The 22,755-nt window shown below is 38.4% G+C and overlaps 1 protein-coding gene across 1 annotated transcript in view; it reads left to right on the forward strand.

The window, feature by feature from the left end:
* Nucleotides 1-2,381: 2,381 nt before the first annotated feature.
* The window catches only part of LOC134800279 (unconventional myosin-XVIIIa-like), a 142,109-nt gene continuing 121,735 nt past the window's right edge, over nucleotides 2,382-22,755 (forward strand). Inside the window, exon 1 of the mRNA XM_063772789.1 lies at nucleotides 2,382-2,703. The gene's annotated coding sequence lies outside the window, so the exon portion shown is untranslated. The remainder of the gene's footprint in view (nucleotides 2,704-22,755) is intronic.

A 22,755-nucleotide genomic window follows, 5' to 3' on the forward strand; every position in this document is an offset into this window, starting at 1 on the left:
TTCGCGTAGCCTTTTCCCATATCATTTGGGGTCGGCTCTCCTCATCATCATCCTCGCCATTAGGCCAGGCGTATCTGTTCTGTGTCGTCGAGACATCTACAAACTTGGGCTTTCTTATAGCTAGATGTAAAAACGGATAAAAAAATAGATTAAAAAGATTCAGACGGCTAAAAACTTACCTTTATATTATAAGTATTAAGTTTTAAGCGAGTTAAAAAATATTCATGATACCATAATTCTACCTCCCATACAATTTTTTGTATGTCTTTCCCATCACGGAACAATGGTGTTCCGGAGGTTCCGGACCTTTGGGAGGCGTGCGCGGAACCGAAGCCCACACGTAGAGTCCCTTATGACACATTAATGAAATGTAAGGGGTACACCGAGCGGATGCTGCCCTTGCCCATAGACCGCACGCAGAGGCAACACCCGCCAGGGTGTAAGGTATGTTGGGGTAATATCGGATGCGGGGGAAGAACGTAGGAAATTCATTTCCGCCAAAATAGGCTTTATTTCTTAATTTTGACAACAATGTGCAAGACGCTATTTCATTGCGCTTCGGACACCAGTGTCCCTCCGCCTCTCAGTGATATCGGATGTGTTCTACGCGCCTTTAAAGGGAGCAAGGTAATTTTGGTCATTTTTCTGGCCATCCGATCTTCGCCCTGTAATTTATGTCGAGTATTGTGATAAAACTGTGGTTGTTTTTGTGATTCAGTTGATGTCAAATTTCGTTTTGAAGGTTTATCTTTAAATTAATCCAATCAAAACAGACCTAGGACTGCTGTAGACCGATTTCCGATCTTTACCCTTGCAGGTAAAGATCGGATAGCAACAATCCGACCTTTACCCATTTAAAATTCAGCAGTGATAGTCAAACTTTGTTTTTTTATGACTGCAATAACTCTGTTTTTATCGTAATTATTTCGTTCCTTTATTTTTATTCGAGGACGGTAATTCAAAAGGAAGATATATTAGCAGTGTACGTTGCTATATATGTATGAATGTATTACTTAGGAAATTGTTTCTATTGACATATCACACTTTGAGAGCCACAAATTTACCAAATTTTCGTATATGGGTCAAGATCGGATGCAAAAATGCAAAGTTTTAAACATTTGAGGAGAACTTTTAAGTTTCCAGCTATTCGTGGCTGAAATTCATATACGTTGGAGGAGGTTAAACATCGGATATACTCTTTTAGATACCTTATTATCTGAGCATTAGAGCCGGTTTTTTTTCGCCATCCGATGTTCCTCCGGGATGACAAATTCATCGTTACCCTCGAATAAAAATATGTCTCATCTTTACACTCGTATAAAACTGAAACCGTTGAACATTGAAGGTTGCCAATATTCAGGCTTAAAGTTCGGTTATTATTTAACGATTTGCACCATATTTCTAGAAGCTGACACGTACTGAGCTCGAGAAAAAAAAATATTTCGCGAGGTCTCCCAATTAGTCCCAAATCCGTCCGGTATTACCCCAACATACCTTAAGGACTATATTTCACTTCCACCACTGGAGGTTATGGCTCTAACGACTCCACTCTGGCCGGCCGGCTAAGGCAAGCCCTAGGCAGAGAATCCTGTCCCACCCACCCTCCTCAAAAATAGTAAAAAAATATAACATCGATTTTCACTGCGAAATCTGTGTTAGAAGTTGCAAAGGCTAAACTAAATCATATTTATGTAAATATATTTAATTATCAGTAAGAGATATCGAAAAATCGCTCTCTGTGGAGATCCTTGGGGGAGGCCTTTGTTGAGCAGTGGACGTCTTTCAGCTGAGATGATGATGATGATGATCGAAAAATCTCACTGCCATCAGATAGGTACACTATTTGTGAATGTGATATTCCTATGATAAAGTTTTTAAATATAAAATCAACGACTTCGGAATCCAGCAATATAAAAACTAGTTTCGCCGTCCAGCCGAAAGTATAATATTACCGCCATCTATCGGGTGTTTTAAAAAACATTTGGTTAGTATTCATATCTTCAGCTTTAATCCAGTGAACACTAGATGTCACGACTATTAAAATTAATACCGCTATTCGTCACTAGATGGCGCTTTCGAGAGAAACTACTGCAGAGGCGTTTTTCAATTTTTTCATACCAATTTTATTACGACTGTAGTAGTTGTGCTGTTTATATAATATTTTTCTCATTCAAATAATATAAATAATACTTCATCAAGTTTTTTATTTTTATTATTATTTACAACTAAAATACATTTTATTATTCAACGTTAAAAAACCCCATAACACGACAAAATAATATAAGTCTCGTTACTAACTTCCATTACCTATTTCAGTTGGCTTCTCAATTTGGATGTATTATAATTTGTACTACGGTTATGCTGCGGCCCGGTGTTGAATCGGCCGTGTTGCCTGCAGTTCGTATGCTATGATTAGTTTATTTGTGCCTTGAATAGGATAGCCTGTGTTCGGGCGCATTGTACAGAACGCGATTATTATCGACATCTGTCAAATCTTCAATTTTACGTGTTTTGTGATAGAGATGGTGGATTCTTGATTTACTTGCTGTGCCGGTGCAAATTCACTCAGTGTTCAGTTAAACTAAGCTTTATAATGGTTGGAATTTGTGATTTTGTGTTTTGTGTATAGCAGGCTCGTAGCCAAAGTGGCGTTTGTGGATTGAGGATCACACACTTGCTTATTTGGATTAAAATTACTCTCAAGTAAGTAAATATTTACTTAACATCGTAACGCTATGTTACAGTTTTAACATGATACTATTTTACGGAGCAGGCGGGTGCTGGCTAGGTAATATGTTGTTTTTGTGCGGCTAAAACTAGGTACCTAGTCAGTTTAGGAACTGTTCATACGCCCATTGGTATTTTGTTGTTTTATGCATTTAATTACACTACTGCATTCCAAGTTATTTCCAAGTTGGTTCTCGGTTTCGTAATACTATCTTAAGGTTGTTCTTCTGTTTGTTTACAAAAAACAAACAGTACAAGTGTAATCAGTGAATATTTGTCAAAATGTTGATATGTTAATTGAACTTTTAATTTATTAGATAGTTGTCAATAATTAATTAATCAAGTGTATTAATTTATTAGATAGTAGTCAATAATTAATTAATCACGTGTAACAACCAGTAGTGATAAGAAAGTGAACAACAACTATACAAAGTACAATACAGTTAATAACTTCATAATTAATTATTAAAAACAGACCACAACTATATATGTAGGTAAAACATGTAGGTATTGTATTATTTACCTCATTTAAATTTTCCTGTAAATTGCCAATTGTATAATATCAACCCATTCCTGACAATCTAATGTAGGCACATAGTAAATTTTTAGGTGTAAATTGTAGTTGTAAATAATTGCATAGTTAGCAAAATGCAGTTACAATGTGGGATTTGCCAGAGTAGTTGACCTTAGAGCAATTTACCCTACTAAGTTATGCTGAATTTTAAGTACATACCAAATATACTCATTGTGTATCTAATAAAAGCTGGTTTTGCTGCTGGTGGTCAAAATTCATGGTTGTGCTGTATACCTGTATAGGTATAGTCAGAAAAAAAATGTTCTCATAAACATTTTAAAAGATAAAATCTTTATAATTAGGTATTATGATTTATTATTTGTCTGTCTTTCTATATCTTGGGATCATGCGGTCCCAGACCTTTGGGAGGCGTGCATGGGGCAAAAGCCAACAGCGCAGAGGCCCTTTAAGACAAATTAATCTAAAAGCAAGGGATACATGTGGCAGATACCATCATTGAATGCACAATGTGATACATCCGGAGATGGTCCCCGCCAGGTGCAAAGACTTGCAGTGCAGCACTTTTGTGCTGCGATAGGAACTAAGGTCATAGGCTATAGATATGACTGTTGGATGGACTGGATGGCTATGGCATGTTCTGCTTTAAATCTTAAAGATATTAAAAAGACGAAAGGCGATTTTTTTATTCACAGCTGCCAAACAGCCTAATTATTTTAATCAAAACCAAAATATTACTTTGCTAATCCGTAAGATAATGTGCCAGTCAATCTGTGCTAACCTGTAATTGCAAAGTAATATTTTGGTTTTAATTAATATGGATTTCCGCAAAGTAACGCCTGATTCTATTCATTATTTGCCAAAAAGCCTGACAAAACATCACAACACTTCTGTGTACGCTTCTGCGTACACACATATATTTACTACACTACACAAATGTGAAAAGCATTTACTAATAGTCACTATCACAATGGTGTGTTTACGTTCCTAGTGTTTTGCTGTTGGTGAGGCACCTTTATGGCCTCATATGTATAATTGTATGTAGGTATTATGAGATTTATGAGGTGAAAATAAGAAAACTGTGCTCCCTGAACTCACTTCACCCTCATCCAAACATCTATAGATTTTGTTGAACCTACCCACCTTCTTAAAATCCTAAATAATAAATATCCCTACAGGACCTAAGACGTTTAGCCAAAACACGTTGGCAGCGGTACGTATAGCCAAGTCGATCTAAAACCAACTTTATTAAGTTAAAATTAAGGTGCATTTTACGTCAGTGCGTGTTGCCCGGCAGAGGGGCCGGGCGCAATCGATAGAGGGCCCCCGGCCGTCAGCTGAGCCGTCTGGGTGAGGGCATAATTACTTGTGATAACTCGGTTTTTACTTCAAATGTGAGGCCGCAGTTAAAGTTCGGGAGGTCATTCAAAGCGAGCATCACTACACCTTATAAAACAAAGTCTTCCGCCGCGTCTGTTTCTGTGTATGTAGGTATGTTATGTTCGCCATAAACTCGAAAACTACTGAACGGATTTTCATGCGGGTTTCACCTATCAATACTTAGAGTGATTATTGAGGGTTTAGGTGTATAAATTGTTAAGGTTTTGTCTAACCCGTGCGAAGCCGTGGCGGGTCGCTATCTAGTACCTACTTAATAATATTCTTGATATTATACCCCTGGTATTAGTATATCGCTAAAATAAAACTGCAGTCTGGCAAGAGCAAGTAATAGATAATACTAGTAGTAACAGCCTTTTTTGTACCTACATAGGCTCCATAAGCTCGTAAGCTACGCGCATGCCAAGTTTCATGCTTTCTTCCAGATGCGACTGTATTTTGAACTAAAAACTCGAACTATAGAGGTAGATAACTAGATATTAAAGATAACTTGTAAGTTGTGTTGTGAGACTTGTGAGTGAGCCTATATTCTCCTTTGCGTGCACGACCACAGTGCGTTGTAGGGTTGATACAACATGACGTCCCTTTGGACGTATCAACCCTAATAATTGCTCGGAGCAATGCTGAGCCGAACGGAACCGAGTTTGCCCGAAGTCAGGAGTTTCGCACCCCTGACTGAAACAAGGTAATACTAAGCCTTTTTAACTTTCTTAATACTACCGTGCTTACTACATAACCTTGACTGGTTAAATGTGTCACATTGGTTGGTCACGCGCCTGGACTGGCTGAACCAAATCGAAGGCCACCCATTATTTACAAGCCTTTTATTCTTTTGTTGCGTATGGACAAAAATAAAACGCCGCCGACTCGCGTATAACTATGTTTCCCAAGAATGTTACCTAAGCTTCAAATCAGTAGCGATCTGTTGATTCTTTCTTTTTAAATTCGACTTTTATTAAACAAATTTAATCTGCAAAATTCTAACATACTCGGTAATGGGAATTTTAAAAACCTGTGCACACCGGCTGCGTGTGCTTGACGTGTACGTGCGCGTGCGGCGTTGTAGTATACAGATCCTTATTAGAGACGGTACACCGCTTGCATGACGTGTGCGTGTGCGGCTCCAACATTTTAGCGCACGCGCACGTGCACATCACGCACACGCAAGCTGGTGTGTACAGGCCTTAAACTGAAATAAATGACATATACTGAGAAAAAGTGACCAAGGCCTCCGTGCCCCAGGCCGGAATCGAACCAGCGTCCTCTGCTATCGCGGCAAATATAATATTTTCTGAAAATAATTTAATTTGTTCTAATACTTCTAATAGTAACGGGAATTTTCATTAGAAATCGTCACAAAACTGACGGTCAATGTCAAATATACATTTTGTCAGGAATACCGGTTAGACCGTTACCGAAACACGACTTAAGTCGCGCTTTAAATTACAAGTTAAAATGAAATTGCCGAAATATGCGATTTATTGTGTAAATATGAACATTTTAGGTGGTACAAAGTGCGATAGTGGTCTTTGCTTTATACTCGTAAACATTTGGTCCCATTTTGGTTGGGTTGACTTGACGCAGTGCTCCTTCTATGACAACGCACGCTCTACGAAATAAGTCATTGATAGCACCTTATGGCATAGATTAACAACTAGGACAACTAGGTCGAAGTACTAAACTATCCCCTGTTAGTAAAGTGTATTACCTACTGTAGTACTTCTTTTTTAACTGCATACCGACTCAACGTTTCTCTAACTAGAAACGACCATCCGGTCAAACAGTGGTAATTATGCGGTTTATGCCTGGTTTTCCACTCCAAATTGCCTGTATCTTCTAGTTAAATGCATTCCAGTCACACGCGTAATATTAGATAATGTTCAAAAGCAATTAACGTTGTGTCAACATTAATTATGAACTCGAAAAGGCTACTTTATCCTTTTTCACGGTAGCTACGGATAATTATCCGTTGATTAATTAATCAAGGTGGTATAATAGCACCCTACTTTAGCGTAGACATGGCGTGCGATTGACGACTAATTTGGATCTAATTCTGTAGACATTGTTCCTGTATTTCTTTTCTAAAATATGTAGTAGATTCGTGATTGCTAAGTTTACTTGTGCCTATTAGTCACATTTTTATATGCATGCTTGTTTTAGTCTTGCTCGTTATAAATCTTTTTCACTTCTCATGCTCAAAAAGTGCACCTTTATGTCGTGCGTAGACGACATAAAATCGCATTTTATGCTCTAGACTAGAGCATAAGAGTAAAATTTTCTTCTAAGACTAAGGTAATCGGTCTCAACAGCCAAACAGTTAAAACATATTGCACAATTTACTGAGCAATAAAATTGTGTAGATGACAAAACTTGTTATATTATTTTATTTTTGCTACAATTTATTAGAAATCTGTATTTTCTGTCATTAAATTTAGTAAATCACATAAAATAGGAGTCGATTATCGTTCAAAAATGCTCCGAAATGTTTGACTTGGCAGTAAACCAAGCGTCTGAAACTCTGATCACATGTTGAAAAAAAAAAAATTAAAAAGTTAGTTGGCGGGAATTGGTTATGTATTATGTTCTTTCGCTTTACGACATTTTCGTGGTGTAAATTGCCGTGAAAAATATAATTTTATTTTCCTCGCAATCGAAGTGAAAAGCAGAGTGTACAACAAGGGCATAAATGTCCATTTTTACCCTCGTCTACTATTTTGGTCTTCGCTTCGCTCAGACCAAAAAATTGCCTCGGGTAAAAATGGGTCACTTTATGCCCTTGTTGTACAATCTACTATATCACGTCAAGATGTAGCATACTCCTCCTCCCTCCTCCTCCCGATAGCGACATAAGCTGTGATAACCATCAGCAAATCTCTGTTTCGCACAGTGTTCCGATTATCGGACGTTGCATTGCATGGTGACGTCAATGCTTGCAGCTTGGCGGTAATCCCATCGTGATATTGTTATCCGATTAGTCAATGGGGGCAATAGTGCATTCTGTTCCAATAAAATGGACGGCTACCATGTGGAATGGACTTTGTTAACGGTCTAATGTTGATACTTTATAAGAAAAATAAAAAATAAAAAACCTTGCTATGTTAAACAGTAATCTCTGCATGTATTAACGGCTTTTGGGAATTCTCCTTAAAATATAATAATGGAAAAAAAAACAACGGGTTGCACTCCGGGAGTGCCGACAGAAGTGAAAACTTAATGACTAGTCCAAAATGTCTGCAGCACTATGTATAATTGACCCATCCTCCTTTCTATTGAAAAACTTTAGTTCAGAAATTGCTGGCCAGTGAGCTTAAATTTCCGTTAATTGTTTAAAATTCGAATAGAAATTGTAAAGTTACCTTGCAGACCTCGCATCTAAATATATTTGGTCATGATATTTTCAGTTTTATTCACCAGTACTAGAGTTCACTTTTATTAGCGATTTCATCAAGATGTAGCTTTATTGAATTATATTGAAGTCATATAAAGTTAGAATGTAACTGTGAGATCCTCGTATTTCAGCCCGTACAAGATTAGAACATTGAGCTTTATTGCTTAATATAAAAGTCCAGTTTTAAATAATTGACCTGATTATGATACGTTATGACTAAAGTTCTTTGGTGAATTACATTGTCCGTCACACATGACGTCAGCGCGTTACGCGTTACGCTGTCTCGCGTTTATAATTTTTTCCCCACCTCAAACAGTGCACAGCGCAGCGCCGCTAAAGAAGTTTTCACTTCAAAAAATATTTGTTCCCGGATTATGAAATTTATGAACTTATAGAAAAATAAGTTTATTTAATCACTTAGAAATTTATCTTATGAAGGTGTACTTACGAGTATACTGCCGTCTAGTAATTACCCACAAAACAAACTTTATTAAGCTAAAACTGACAATAAGTTTTTAGTAAGATTACCATTTAATATTTATTTATTTAATTATTCCAATTTCCCGCAAAACCTGATATGCTATTGCAATTGAAGAAACATTTATAAAAAACGAAAATTATGACATTCAAGAAGCTCTTTAGAAAGTAAAACGGTTGACTGGCAGATAACGTAAACCGCGGTAAAGCCATTAGTGTTGAGTTAACATTAAAATTTTATTTTACGGCCTGTTTACTACTACAGATAAGCGCGGGAGGACTTTCCAAACTGGACGCAAATCGATATTTTAACACTTTCTTTACCAGGAACTGTCTTGTCTAGAGCCAGACGGGATCAATTTCATTCATTTAAGCGCTTTCCACTGCGTAAAAATTAACGTTAATTATATTTGATGACAAGAGAGCGCTGGTAGCCTAGCGGTAAGAGCGTGCGACTTCCAAGGCCTGTGCACACCGGATGCGTGTGCGTAGACGTGCACGTGCACGTGCGCGTTGTATTATACATATCCTTACGAGAGACGACACACCGCTTGCGTGACGTGTGCGTTTGCGGCTCCAACATTTTAGCGCACGCGCACGTGCACGTCACGCACACGCAGCCGGTGTGCTCTGGCCTTCAATCCGAAGGTTGCGGGTTTAAACCCCGACTCGTACCAATGAGTTTTTCGGAACTTGCGTACGATATACAATACAATACTCTTTATTGCACACCTCACATACACGTAGTAGTATCATTTGTAATTTAATTTACCAGTCGCTTTCCGGTGAAGGAAAACACTGTGAGGAAACCAGACTTGTGCCAATAATCCCTAGCTGTCCCTCTGGGCAGGAAGGTCAGAAGTCAGAAGGCGTTGCTTTCGTAAAAACTAGTGCCTGACGCCAATTCTTTGGATTAGTTCTCAAGCGGACCCCAGGCTCCCATAACCCGTGGCAAAAAGCCGGGACAACGCAAGGAAGATGATGAATTATCATATTTGATATCTGGTTAATAGGTTACTTACACTTTTATGAAACTGGAATACGTAGTCACCTGCATTCATATGTTACTCTTCGATGAAGGCCGAAAAAATATGTGACACGCTCTTATGGCTCTACAAATAAGATCGTGTCAGATATTTTTGCGGCCTTCGTTGTGTAACATACTATTGGAGGTGACTGTACTAGAATGCATTGAGTCATGTCATGAACATACGACGTCGGGACGTCGCGTGATATCGCGGTCGTGTACCGAGTGGCCATGAATAGTTACGAGTCTGGAAGTGATTATCCTGCACAATCAACACATGCTAACCCCATATGAGCTTGTGAGTCACAAGTTGTGACACAGTTCACGTATGAAATCTGGAATATCGCGCCGAGAAAGCGGAAGTATTTTTGAGTTTCGACCGCTCTATTTGGTATATTTCGTTTAATACTATTTCTACTACTAGCTAGGCAAATTGTACTAATAGAATTGAAAACGAGTGGTCAATACCACTATAGATTCCCAATTTCTATCGCTCGTATTTCAAAAATAGGATTTCGCCGTTTTCCATAAATTAACGGAGTGATAAAATCGAGCGCTCGAAATTCAAAAATCGGCGTCTGATCTGGCGTCGGAAAGTCCACATGGAATTTTTTTTTAAACCATCTTATATTTTTGTGTATGAATTAAAATATTCCATTTCCATAAAGAAAGTTTCCCCTATTTTCCGTGAAAATTTCCTGAAATATCCTTTATATATCTTTCCGTAATTTGCACAATTGCGCATTATTTGTAAGCTGAAAGCAGAAGGGTGTGTGCCGCATATTCGAAGTCAGTCGGGGCTCGATTACGATTCTTCAGAGTTCAGATTTCGAGCGCGAAAAGTGCATGCATCGTATGCAGGTTAATTGTAAAACACGTAAAAAGGAAACTAGGTGAATCGATCGTTAAAATAATTAGCTACGTGGTGTTAGTTCACTGTTGCACCGTTTTTATAACAGACATGCGCTTGCATAATCTGCAGTCACGAACAATTACTTTAGTGTTTTCAGTCGTATCTTATACCACAGAATAAATAATAGTACTAGGTACAGAAGATTCACTCTCTAACAAAACGCGTCTGTTACGATTAGGAGAGATATGACCGCTAGGTGGCGCAAGCGCCACGCGCGGCCTAGCCACCAAAATTGGTGTGGGACGGATGTACTTGTTGCGACGCGTCAAAATCGCGGAGTGAGCCACGCCTGCTTATACACAAATTACACAATGGGTATTCTGAAAAACTTGAAAACAGTATACAACTAGCTGATGGTAATGATTTTATTTTACGAGCTTTTATTCATTTTAGGTGTGCACAATGCATATTATCCACATATTTTAAAGTTTAGGTTTGATTTTCAATTACATTTAGTGCAATATTGCATCCACGGGTTTATAGAGTCTGTGCGGAAAGAGAAGAGTCGTGGAATGTAATAACCTAAACCCATGTAATAGATTCAATGACTGAGGTGCGTGCCAAGAGTTAGGAGCTTTCAAGTTTGCAAATTATTTTGTACCTAATTACCCTTAACTTTTATAATACTAGTTAAACAAATCGAAATATAGTCCGTATAGTCGAACGTAGAGGCAAAGCTATGGTTAAGATAAATACATCAAATTGTCAATATCCAAAGAGGAAAATTAGGACTTCGTTTGTATCGGGAAACGGTCGTCTACTTTCCCCCTAAGGCCAATTTAAACCAGGCCGTATCCAAAACAGTTTAAGACTTTGTTCTTAAACCAGATAACATATTTGAGCAACAGTACACTTGTTAAACAAATGTTTGTTTTCCGCATGAATTACTTTCGTTTGTATCTATTGTTGATATGTGGGTTACTTCACAGTAATCTTTGTGTACACATACGTGAACGATTTGTCTGTTACAGGTTAGAATTTAGTTAAAGAGGCCGGTTAAAATTACAAAATATAATATAAAATTGTAGTATAATAATATACTATAGCTCTTGAGGGTTCTGAGTTGCCCTGCGGAAAACTAAACGTACCAAGACCATATTACATATTATTAATAATATTATACATATAGGTATACGTCACCTCTATATTTAAGCATAATCATGTGTTTAAAATTTTAAATTATGAAACGGCCTCTCAGGGTTTTAGAATACGAAATGCAGAATACTGTTTTTATTTCATACCACGTCGATAGAAATTGACAAGCACATGGGATATGGTTAAGCGGACACCGCAGCTTACAGACGCTTGTAACTCTTGCGATGCTACACACGGTTTGGCAACCCTTATCGAGTGAGTTCACAGGACGCATTTAGAAACATGAAATTACAAACTAGTTCCATTGGATTCCCTATCATGAATGAACCATCGTTGACATTAAATAGACCGTTTGAAAACCTTATTACGACGATATAAGGCCTATAAATTGGTCAGTGTGATGCGGTTTGTACTCGAGCAACACAGTTGCAAGGAAATTGCACTGTTCCGTCATTCATGTTTCATGCCAGTCACAATTGCTGCCGTCTGGCCCACTAACACTGTTGCTTGCCACGGAACATTCAATACATTCATCCTTTGGGCTTTTCATCATTGTCTTCCTACGCATTATGCCATAAATTCCGTACATAATTTTGGAAAAGAACTGCTGGATCGATTTATATCAAACATAGCTAAGAACCACCGCAAGGAAACTCGCCTTCACATAAAAGACCGGGCAAGTGCGAGTCGGACTCGCGCACGAAGGGTTCCGTACCATAATGAAAAAAAAAAACGGAAAAAAAATGCAAAAAAAAAAACGGTCACCTATCCAAGTACTGACCACGCCCGACGTTGCTTAACTTTGGTCAAAAATCACGTTTGTTGTATGGGAGCCCCATTTAAATCTTTATTTTATTCTGTTTTTAGTATTTGTTGTTATAGCGGCAACAGAAATACATCATCTGTGAACATTTCAACTGTCTAACTATCACGGTTCGTGAGATACAGCCTGGCGACAGACAGACGGACGGACGGACGGACCGACGGACGGACGGACGGACAGCGAAGTCTTAGTAATAGGGTCCCGTTTTACCTTTTGGGTACGGAACCCTAAAAAACCGCATTGAAATCGTTCCATCCGTTTGAGAGCTACGATGCCACAGGCAGACATTGGCGTCAAACGTATAACACCCCTCTTTTGTGCAGGGGGTTATAGTAGTTTATGTGACTGCTACATAATGAAAGGCATTAAAATACGAGTGTGGGTTTATGAAACGAATGAAATGAGTTTCATAATAGTATCACACGAGTGTTTTAATGCCTAATTATGTACAGTTACATACACTGCTTTATCTACACACATATTATAAACTTTCTATGATATATTTACTAACCTCATATTACAGCCGACATTGGGGCACTTTCCTCTCTGGCGGAACTCGCGGATATGAGATGGCGTCTCCGAAATATCTTTATCGCACATTTTACACGAAACTTTTGTTATAGTTACTTTAAAAACAACAAAACAAATTATTTTTTACTTACAAACTAATTAAAAGATAAACTGTACGTCAAATGGCGGCAAATGAAAACTTTTTTCACGCATGTCACGCATCCGTTGTTTTTTTTTTAATTCAAAGACAAACTAGAGTCGGGGTCGATTACCATATCGTCCGATACCAACTTACAAGCGAGATTTGTCAATATTGTATGCAATTGTCATTTGATTTCGAATAAAACGTCATCTCGACTGATATTAGAATAGGGGTCAAATCAAATTGCCTTTTTTTCCAGAGATGTTCGAAATTTGAATGTCATTACCAAATCGATTTTGATATAGTAATGAAGCTATTACCACATTTTCACAGATAAGAAATTTGCTGTAACAAAACAGTTTATCGTAATGTGGGCCATTATTTACGGATTTTGAAGGTATCATAGAGAGTTTATGATATGTGTGTAGATAAAATTAAAAGTCTGACGATCTAATTAAGAAAACACTGTTTGATGAAAGCAGCCTATTTTCCAGCAGGCCTAGTCAGGATGAAAACTGTACATCGACAAACGAAAAAAAATGTATCGGATTGACAGAGATGATACAAAAAGTCACGTCACTATTTCCTTACATTATTCAAGTTTCGATTGGCGTTTTCTATCAACGATTGTCATGTACCCCCAGGCGTCTCAAAGCTTTTGACCATGAAAAGGTCACACTTCTACTTCGATAAATTCGTGCTGCCAAAACTTTGCTATTCTGGCTACTGTTGCTGACGCCGGCCCTGCCGTCGGCTCTCTGTCTTCCTTTTCGCGGGCCGCAGTTTAGAATCCCCGCCTTAAATTAGCACAGAATCAAGTTACACGTGTTTGCTACAAAAGAAAATAACTGTGGCAAATAGACTTTCAATTTCCGTTACCATTTAAGAACTTCCGTCCGACAAAGAAAGTAGAACAGCACGTGTAACAACTTGTACTTCAGATCCATAGGAATCGGAATAATTTTGAAAATGGCAACTAACTAAAACTTTACTGTATTCTACAGCCTACAGCTAAACGTCTTAGTATTGATGAGAGGCCGGCAACGCACTTACAACACAAGTATCTTGTGTTGCGGGTGTCCTGCCAGCCATTCGTCTGTTAGTTTGCCTCCTATTATCATAAAAACTAATTACCAAAACAACGACGTACGATTACCAAGACGTGTCTTGGTCTTTGTAATCTTTGCCGAAGCATAAAAGTTCCCAATAATGTATAAAGTGCTTCTTATAAGTAGTGGAAGATTAAACCTTGCTTGCGTCTTGCCTGATCGCATGATTGCAGCGCTTTCGGTGCTTTTATTCTATCTGAAATAGTTCGTAAGAAGTTATATGTAATTGCTTTCTAATATATGTACTTAGTTGTTTGCGACCAAACTTCAATGGCTGTGTTTTGGCTTAGTTGCAAATTAGGCTACATTCTGGTGAAATACCAATGCGCAACTACCTTGCTACCCGTCTCAGTTGAGAGGTAGGGCTTTAGACTCATTGTTTATTAACAGTGCTGCAACAGCTACCTATTTAACAACACAGTAATGACTATTGTTGTTATGACTCCAATTATCACCTGCATTAGATTAACACAAGACAGCTAACACAGTTAATGTGGTTATCCTACTTCACACAGGGAATAAGTAATCAGCTAAGTACTCCCATTCCATGAATCCACGATGGAGTTGCGTTTCAAGTAATTAGTGCAACTACGTGACCTAATTAGGGCTGGTACTGTGTTTCGCATTATGCCGGGGCTTAAGCTAAACTCTAAATAATTGATGTTCGGCAAACTTTTGAGAAGAAGGGACAACCGCAGTAGATATTAGCAGTTTTGGGTATCTCAAAGAACCACAGTGCTGATTTCAGTGGTATTCTAAATGTTGCCCGTGAGCCCCAGTTTGCCGACCCCTAATCTAGCCTATCCCATGCTCTTACATATTCAAGCGATTTAGGTATAGTTGTGCTAAAGGCGAGGCGAGGCGTATATAGTAGTAAAGATCTTGAGTTCAATGTCTACCTATACTTTGTATACACTACACTGTTCATTGTAAATGTTTTATATGTATAATGAGAACCTGGTGGCTGCCAGCCCTAACCTTCAGTCTTAATTGATGGTATTTGTGTTGAAATGGTGTGTGTTCCACGTTGTGCGTCATATGCTTTTACTGTGCGGTCAGCGTCAAATACCTACTTGTTTAGCGTTCTGCAAACAGGCTCAGAGGGCCTACCGCCTACTGCGAACACCGAAAATCTAAATTCCCTTATCTTCCTCTTTATCGCTCTCACCCATTTGAGTGATAAAGAGGCATATAATGAAAATTCGATTTTCAATGTTCACGTTTTAAGGCCTGGCCAAACAGCCGGCGCGACGCAGCGCCGCGTGATGCCGACGCGATGCCTGTTCAAACAGGGCGCGCGCGGATCGCGCCGGCCTCACGCTCTCAACACGCCCTCATCGCGCGCGCGAACGCGGCGCGGCCGCGCGGGAACGCGGCGCACCGCTCGCTGCCTAACGTCCGATCCGACTGATCTGATGTGACCCAGCGCGACGCGGCGGGCCGCCGCGTCCGCGCGGCGCAGCGCTGCGCACGCGCCGCGTGGACGCAAGGGGCCGCGCGGCGCGGGGCGCGACAGAAGCGGGGCGTGATACCGGCGGGACGCAGTCTGTTTGACGTCGGTAACCTGTTAGCATGTGTCGCTGCGTCGCGCCGGCTGTTTGGCCAGGCCTTTAAAGTTCCAGTTTTTGTTACAAAATCAACAATGATTGAAATCATCTCTGAGATCACAGTATCCTTTCCAATCAGGTCCATTTCGTCTCCGATGCCATAATTTGTCTTATTTCATCAATAGGAACACCTTATAAAATAAAGTCCTCCGCCGCGTCTGTCTGTTTGTGTGTTTGTATGTTCGCGATAAACTCATAAACTACTGAATGGATTCTCATCCGGTTTTCACCTATCAATTGAGTGATTCTTGGGAAGTTGTAGGTGTATAATTTGTTAACCCGTTCGAAGCCGGGGCGGGTCGCTAGTAAAGTCTAAATAGGCGCTTTCGGCTGCGGAATTTCGTATCTGAATAGTCATCATCATCATTATTACCACCAATAGAAACAGTGAGATGAAAAAAAATACCGCAATCTCAATTAGTAAGCAATTAAGCATTTACAGCTTAATTAAACAAAAGAAAGGCGCACTCACCCAATTCTGAAGGCCTACCGCGAAACACGAAAGTGGAAATTTCGTTATCTGCCTCTCTATCACTCTTGCTTATTCGAGCGATAGAGAGGCAGATAACGAAATTCCTTTTTGCGGTAGGCCCCCTGATTCACGCGGAGTAATTCGCCGTGAGTATTACGATCGTATTCCGAATGCGTAGTTACGAGACATTGACCTTCTGGGCTCTGAATAGCTATCCTGCGTTGTGTAATTGAAAATGTAACTGTACTATACACATGGATATGTGGAACTGGCTTGCGTGCCTAGAAGTCGAGGTATGAAATAATTGTACTCCAGACTGTGATGTCATGGTCATTCTTAGGGCTTTGTAATAATTGTAATAAAAAACAGCGGGTCTACCGCCATCAACATAGGAAAATCGAGAACGTTATCTTATTCTCTGTCGCTCGAATATGGAAGAGCAAAAGGGAGTCAGAAAACCATTTTCGATTTTTCGATGTTGGCGGTAGGCTCTCAAATTTGCGAAGTCCGTTGTCCGTCCGTCAGTCTGTTCTGTCTATTTTTGTCCGCGGCTTAGTTTAGTGCCCCTAAACGCTAAAACTAGTGTTGACCCTTATATAAGACTCTCGAGGCTTAACGCCTCAAAGGCGGCAAAGACGATTCTCAAATATAGTCGAGTCTTCAAGACTTACGAGTCTTGACGGCTCGAGTCTTTAAGCCTAAAAATAAGCGTTATTCACAACACTGGCTAAAACTATTTTATATAGTTTTGCGTCTTCTGTCCAAGTTGCGGAATTTTCAATGATAATTTCGTATATTCGTGGATGTTGGTACAGAAAACCGCGTAAATGCAGTCATTATATGTTTAAGCGTAATAATTAATCTTGATTCTCATTATACCCCATGCTGAGTACCCTATAATGTTAACCACTGATTATATAATAGTTCTTCTTTACTCCGGCTGACTGAAGACTAGCTTCCACTAACTAGATTAATAGCTTTCGCAGTAACAACCAACGCCTTACGTCATTAGTTTACGGAATCAGAAGCCCGTTCCCTCGGGTGGGTGCTATTATTATACCATTCATCGTAAAAAGATGGATTGCGAAAACGGCTTCCGCAAACCTAATTAATCAGCCACAATACTAGAACAAGGTACTATGTTCCACTAATTTGTCATGGAAGTTTTTACGTTAAAAACGTACCACGAGGAACGAATTTACTCCGAAATTGGAAGGGTACCAAGCAATTCAATTGTCGCTTTGGAGTACAACGACCGTGCCGAAAAGTACGTGATGCGCCGTGTCCGGACGGATGCGATAGAATAGCCCTTAGAAGAAGAACGATGTATATGCCTATACAGGCTCTAGTCATACGAAGCTTTACGCTTGTAGATCTTATGTCTAACGGGGTTGCAGTATCTGTAATGCATCATGTGGGCCAGGCTGTGATCGTTAAAACGAAACTTTTGAAACTTCAGAGCTCGTATAAGAAAAGATGGTATGAAAAAAAAATATTTAAAGAGCTTTAAATTACTTTAAAGACGAAAACGTGGAAGGATGATGTTTCGGATGTATGATCCTCAATCAAAAATATCAATATACTACTTTTACTCTAAGATTTATGTTAGTTAGTAATAGTTAGTGTTAGTAAAATTACATCTCAACTTCAATACGATATGGCACTGCTTTGCTTTGGTAAAGAATATTCAATACTAATCTTATGTGCAGTGTTGGTTAGTTGTTTTGGTTTGGTTTTTCATCAATGTTTGCTTTTTAGGGTTCCGTACCGTTACTAAGACTCCACCTGTCCGTCTGTCCGTCTGTCTGTCTGTCTGTCTGTCTGTCTGTCTGTCACCAGGTTGTATCTCATGGGCCATGAAATTTTCACAGATTATATATTTCTGTTGCCGCTATAACAACAAATACTAAAAAGTACGGAACCCTCGGTGGGCGAGTTCGACTCGCACTTGTCCGGTTTTGCGATTTGTAGAGTTCTAAGCAAGAAATATTATGTCAATACTCAATAGATATTGTTAGAATACAAACTAATACAAAGCCTTTCTAAATATCGTGCAACCATATTCGGACACCAATTATGCATATTTGAAATTTGAACAAAGCGTAATGCGACCTTTTGTTTGAATTAAATATCAAGTGCAAAAACGAGAGTCAAATAGGTTGGCACGTTCGTTATCCCCTCGTTCAACACAATAGAACTTTAACTGGAGTTGACAGATCGTTTGGTACAAATTGGCTATTTCTGTACACGCTACTCTTTTTACAATAGAAGGAAGTCAGTAATTACTAATTAGCAATCTAAATATTATTTCATGGTTATTATTAACAATAAGCCACTATAACATTAAAAGCGAGCCATGTTTTTAATAATATAACTGATCTAGATCTTGATGAAAGATTTAATATAAGTACAGAATTACAGATCCAGAAAGGCAGAAAGTATTGCTCAATTAAAAAGCACGTAAATTGAAATCTATAAATTTAAATAGTAGACTTAAAAGCTCTTTTTTCCTGTCCAAGTTTTATATTTAATCTGCAACATTACGTTTCGGTAATACTTACTCTGCAACTGCAACTTCAAATCAAGAGTGTATTCAAAGAGAAGGATAAAATAACCAAAAAACTTTGACAAATCCAGCATGTGTTGGGATGGTGCAGGCAAATATGAAAAACGGGTCCGTAATGAGCTGTCACTGAAGGCGCTAGGAAAAAGCTGCCTATCACTCCTACAGAAAATAGAATATTAATAAAAACTGATAATTATTTAAATTAAAATTAGCTTTATATTCTAGTAATCCTAAAATCCAAAAATCCTTATCAATTGCATACATTTTTTCATTTGAAGATTACATATTTTTTTTTCGTTACACCCTTTATCTTTTTCTAGGTCAAAGCATTCTCAGCTATTAAAACTAGTCGAAAGAAGTCTATAGAGTATTGATAACAGAGGCGTTTAGTATTGTCTCCGCAGTTCTCAGGCTATTAGCAGCTAATATAGGGCTTCTGTAATCCGTACCAGCACAATGGTCCAATTACTCGGATACAAACCTCACCCGCAATCTACGGAACCCTATTTCATTGATCCCAAGACGGCGAAGTGACAATTTGAGGGCTAGGGAAGAAAATAATCTATTGAGTAAATGATCCTGGATTGAGTAAAGTTATTGTTAAGTTATGAATGAACTAAACTTTCGCTTCTTCCCTTCCTTAAACTACGAGTAAATATGTCGCTTCAAACAAGTAACTATATTGATATTGATATCATTATTTAAAACTACTACTTCTATCAGTCATAAATTGTTTTCTGTAAGCATTAATATAATCTTTGTACTCCTTTCACATGTCGTTCTTATGGTTATTGTAGTTACGCTCGTTATTTACTTAATATACTACATAATACATATACATACTCATAACTGCAGTACGTTTCACACCTTACGCTTGCATGTTGTTGTTGATACTATGATACTCATCTCGATTGTTAGATGTTAGGGTTCCCCCACATATGTCGACGCGGAATCGGCAAAATCTCGCTCTTATTGCGCGGACATAAAACTTTTTCCTATCGGCTTTTGCCGAATGCGCGTCGATATATATGGGTAGACCCTTACTGTGTCACTTGTTTAATAACCGTATCGATCGGTTGAAACTACAAACATCAGTATTGGCAATGAAGTATTAATTACTCTCTACTTCATATTAGCTTCAGCATATCAAATTGATACCTTGAGAAGGCTGGCAGCTTTTCGGTGAGCGATTCTTAGGCATGCGGCAGCAAGTCAAGGAAGCTAGGCCCGAGGATATATTATTACAAATTTCCTATGTTACGTTCCACTGCCTCTCGCGACAATCACTTGTGCCTCGAGATCTGTAGGGCTAAGATGGTCGGGTCTTTATCATTTGTCACCATGCCTGTCACGTTCTAACAATGTAAGTGCGAAAGTGACGGGCATAGTGACAGGCGATAAAAATGGAACCATGCTGCCACCGCTGGCAGCGATAGTCGGCGTTGCGTAAAAAATACTATTACTCGTACAGCTTTGAAGCCGAGGCATCGAACTGGTTTTGGGTTGGCCCCGTGCGGTGTTTTTATTCATGAGTCATGAGTCATAATTTATTTGTATCGGTGTTGATACGTACATGACGGTATGTGTAGTATTTAGGAATTATTATCACAAATAAAAGGTAATTTTATATAAATAAGCTTATTTAGTGGATACAATTAATCATCTTTGACATGATCTCTTCAACTAGACTTTTATCGACCGGGATATGGACCTTGATTACCTTAACCAACCGTACCTGATAACTAACCGTGAATCATTCAAAACTGTTATGATCTCTTCAATTTCGCAGTTCAGGTGATTTGTGTCCAACAGCTTCTCACCGATTGATTGAGTAAGGAGATGTTTTTACCCCTCCTTAATATAAAATACTTTTACGCTACCCTGTTCACGAACATAATTATGAATATAACTGGGGATAATGCGGATGGAACAAAAACAAATCTTTATCTAATAGCAGTAATAGGAAAAGATATAGTAGGGCATGATTATACTAAAAAGCTTTGATGAATGATACTACTAGTTGACATTTCAATTGGAGGCAACAACTTTCAGATAGCATTGATCTAGAATAAAAATTGCAAATATTTACAATGTTCGCGTGTTTTCCATCTACGGCTGCTCTCATTACGAATAAAGATGAAAAAGCCTCGAGGCTGGTTGCGTAATCAGGTGATTGAACTCCAGACGTGTTGCGTACTCATAGTACTGCGTGCGAATCGAATTGTTACTCTTATTAGGGTTGATGATGAAGGTTATTGTGGTTTCGCTAACTTTTTGCGATCGTTTTGATTTGATTTGTAATCGTTTTTTAAATTTACTGTTTGCTTTTAATGTAATTGTTGATAATTAGACTCAAAATCTTCAATGACATTATTACTATCATCTAAACATTCTAAACCATCTTTACTCTCAAGCTCGAAAACAACGGTACTATAATGTTTTCCATAATTACCGTAAACAAATTCTATTCAAGTTTTGTTTGTTCCTGACAGCCCTGCAGCACAGATTACACACGCATCGCTGATAACGGTTATTGCCAACATAACTTGGTGTAACAATATAACACTTAGACGACCGTGTACTAACAAAAAACTTTATGCGTTTCTTGTCTACAAATTTCACATGCTGACAATAAAGTTTACGATCATACTCGTAAGCCGCAATTTTGTTGTTGAAATTGTCTTAAAATGTTCTCTCTTTTATAGTAGTTTTATCTCTAATAGTTTATACGTGATTGACTAAGTAATGGTCTGTCTGGACATAATATAGGTAATGGGATCATAATACAGGTGTAAGAGTTATTAGTAGATACTAAAACTTTTGACAATTTAGAATCGTCATAAATCTTAATTCAATATTATATCAGTAAGTAGGTACTTGTGCATACGGACTATATAATTGTGGCTGGTGTGGCGATAGCCTGAAGCTATATGACCTTTACTTGTACAATCTGATCTCATTCTAAAGTAATGGTATGCAGAGATGAAAATGATCAAGTCCCATAACAATGACCGGCGGTATTTAGTTCTAGTTAGCTAAATATGCGTTACGTGGTGCATTCCTCTCCATTGTTAGATTATTACTCGCATCGCGGCGGTCGCGCGTGTGACATGCCTTTATGTTTTGTCATGTTGCATGGCGTTTGACACTGTCTTACACTACCGTAAACAGTTGTGTGACGTTCGCGCCCATTTTCTTCCATATGTATGTTCTAGAATTATCATCGTGTTTGGGTTATTTTATATGTGCATGTACATTAATCCTGTTAAACGAATAAATAAGGGTTTGTTAATTTTATAAGTGCCACGCCAGTAGTAAGTTTGCTTGATGGTTTGCTTCTTTTAATTCTTTTTTTTTCCTTGTCCTCAACTTCTCCTTAGCTAATCAGAACTAAACTTTCCGTCTAAAACGGTACATTTCGTTGTTCTGTTAATTATTATTTAAGCAAATCATGAATTAAATGTAATAAAAGTTTAGCATACGCCGATCTGAGAAAATTTTTCTTCGCATTATTTTTGTTTATTTTATCCGATTACGTTTATTATTTCTTTCAACTTGTTAGTACCTATCTTCGAGTGAATCATCATTATTTAACTATTAACCTCCACCATTTGCCGTTATTTATTCTTTTTGTTCTCAAGAACGAGTCGGCAATCGGCATTCATCAGAGCCTCTCACAATGACCACTCATTTCAGATTCAATGAAACTGATTTAATTGATTGTGATGCCTCATTGACCAAAGCCTTTTTATTATCATAATTATCATAAAATAATGCGAATTCTCTCATTGAAGAAAGTGATGTGGATTGATGTGTGACGTATTAGCTATTGTTGTATACTTCTCCTTTTCATATGGCTAATGTGAGGCCTGACGATTTGTACCAGTTCTCGAATCAATATTAGCTGATGCTTTATCTCTATCAATCATTATATTAATTTCACCTGTCGTTATTTATTACTGAACAGTA

This window comes from Cydia splendana, chromosome 19 (assembly GCF_910591565.1).
Source record: "Cydia splendana chromosome 19, ilCydSple1.2, whole genome shotgun sequence".
NCBI lineage: Eukaryota > Metazoa > Arthropoda > Insecta > Lepidoptera > Tortricidae > Cydia > Cydia splendana.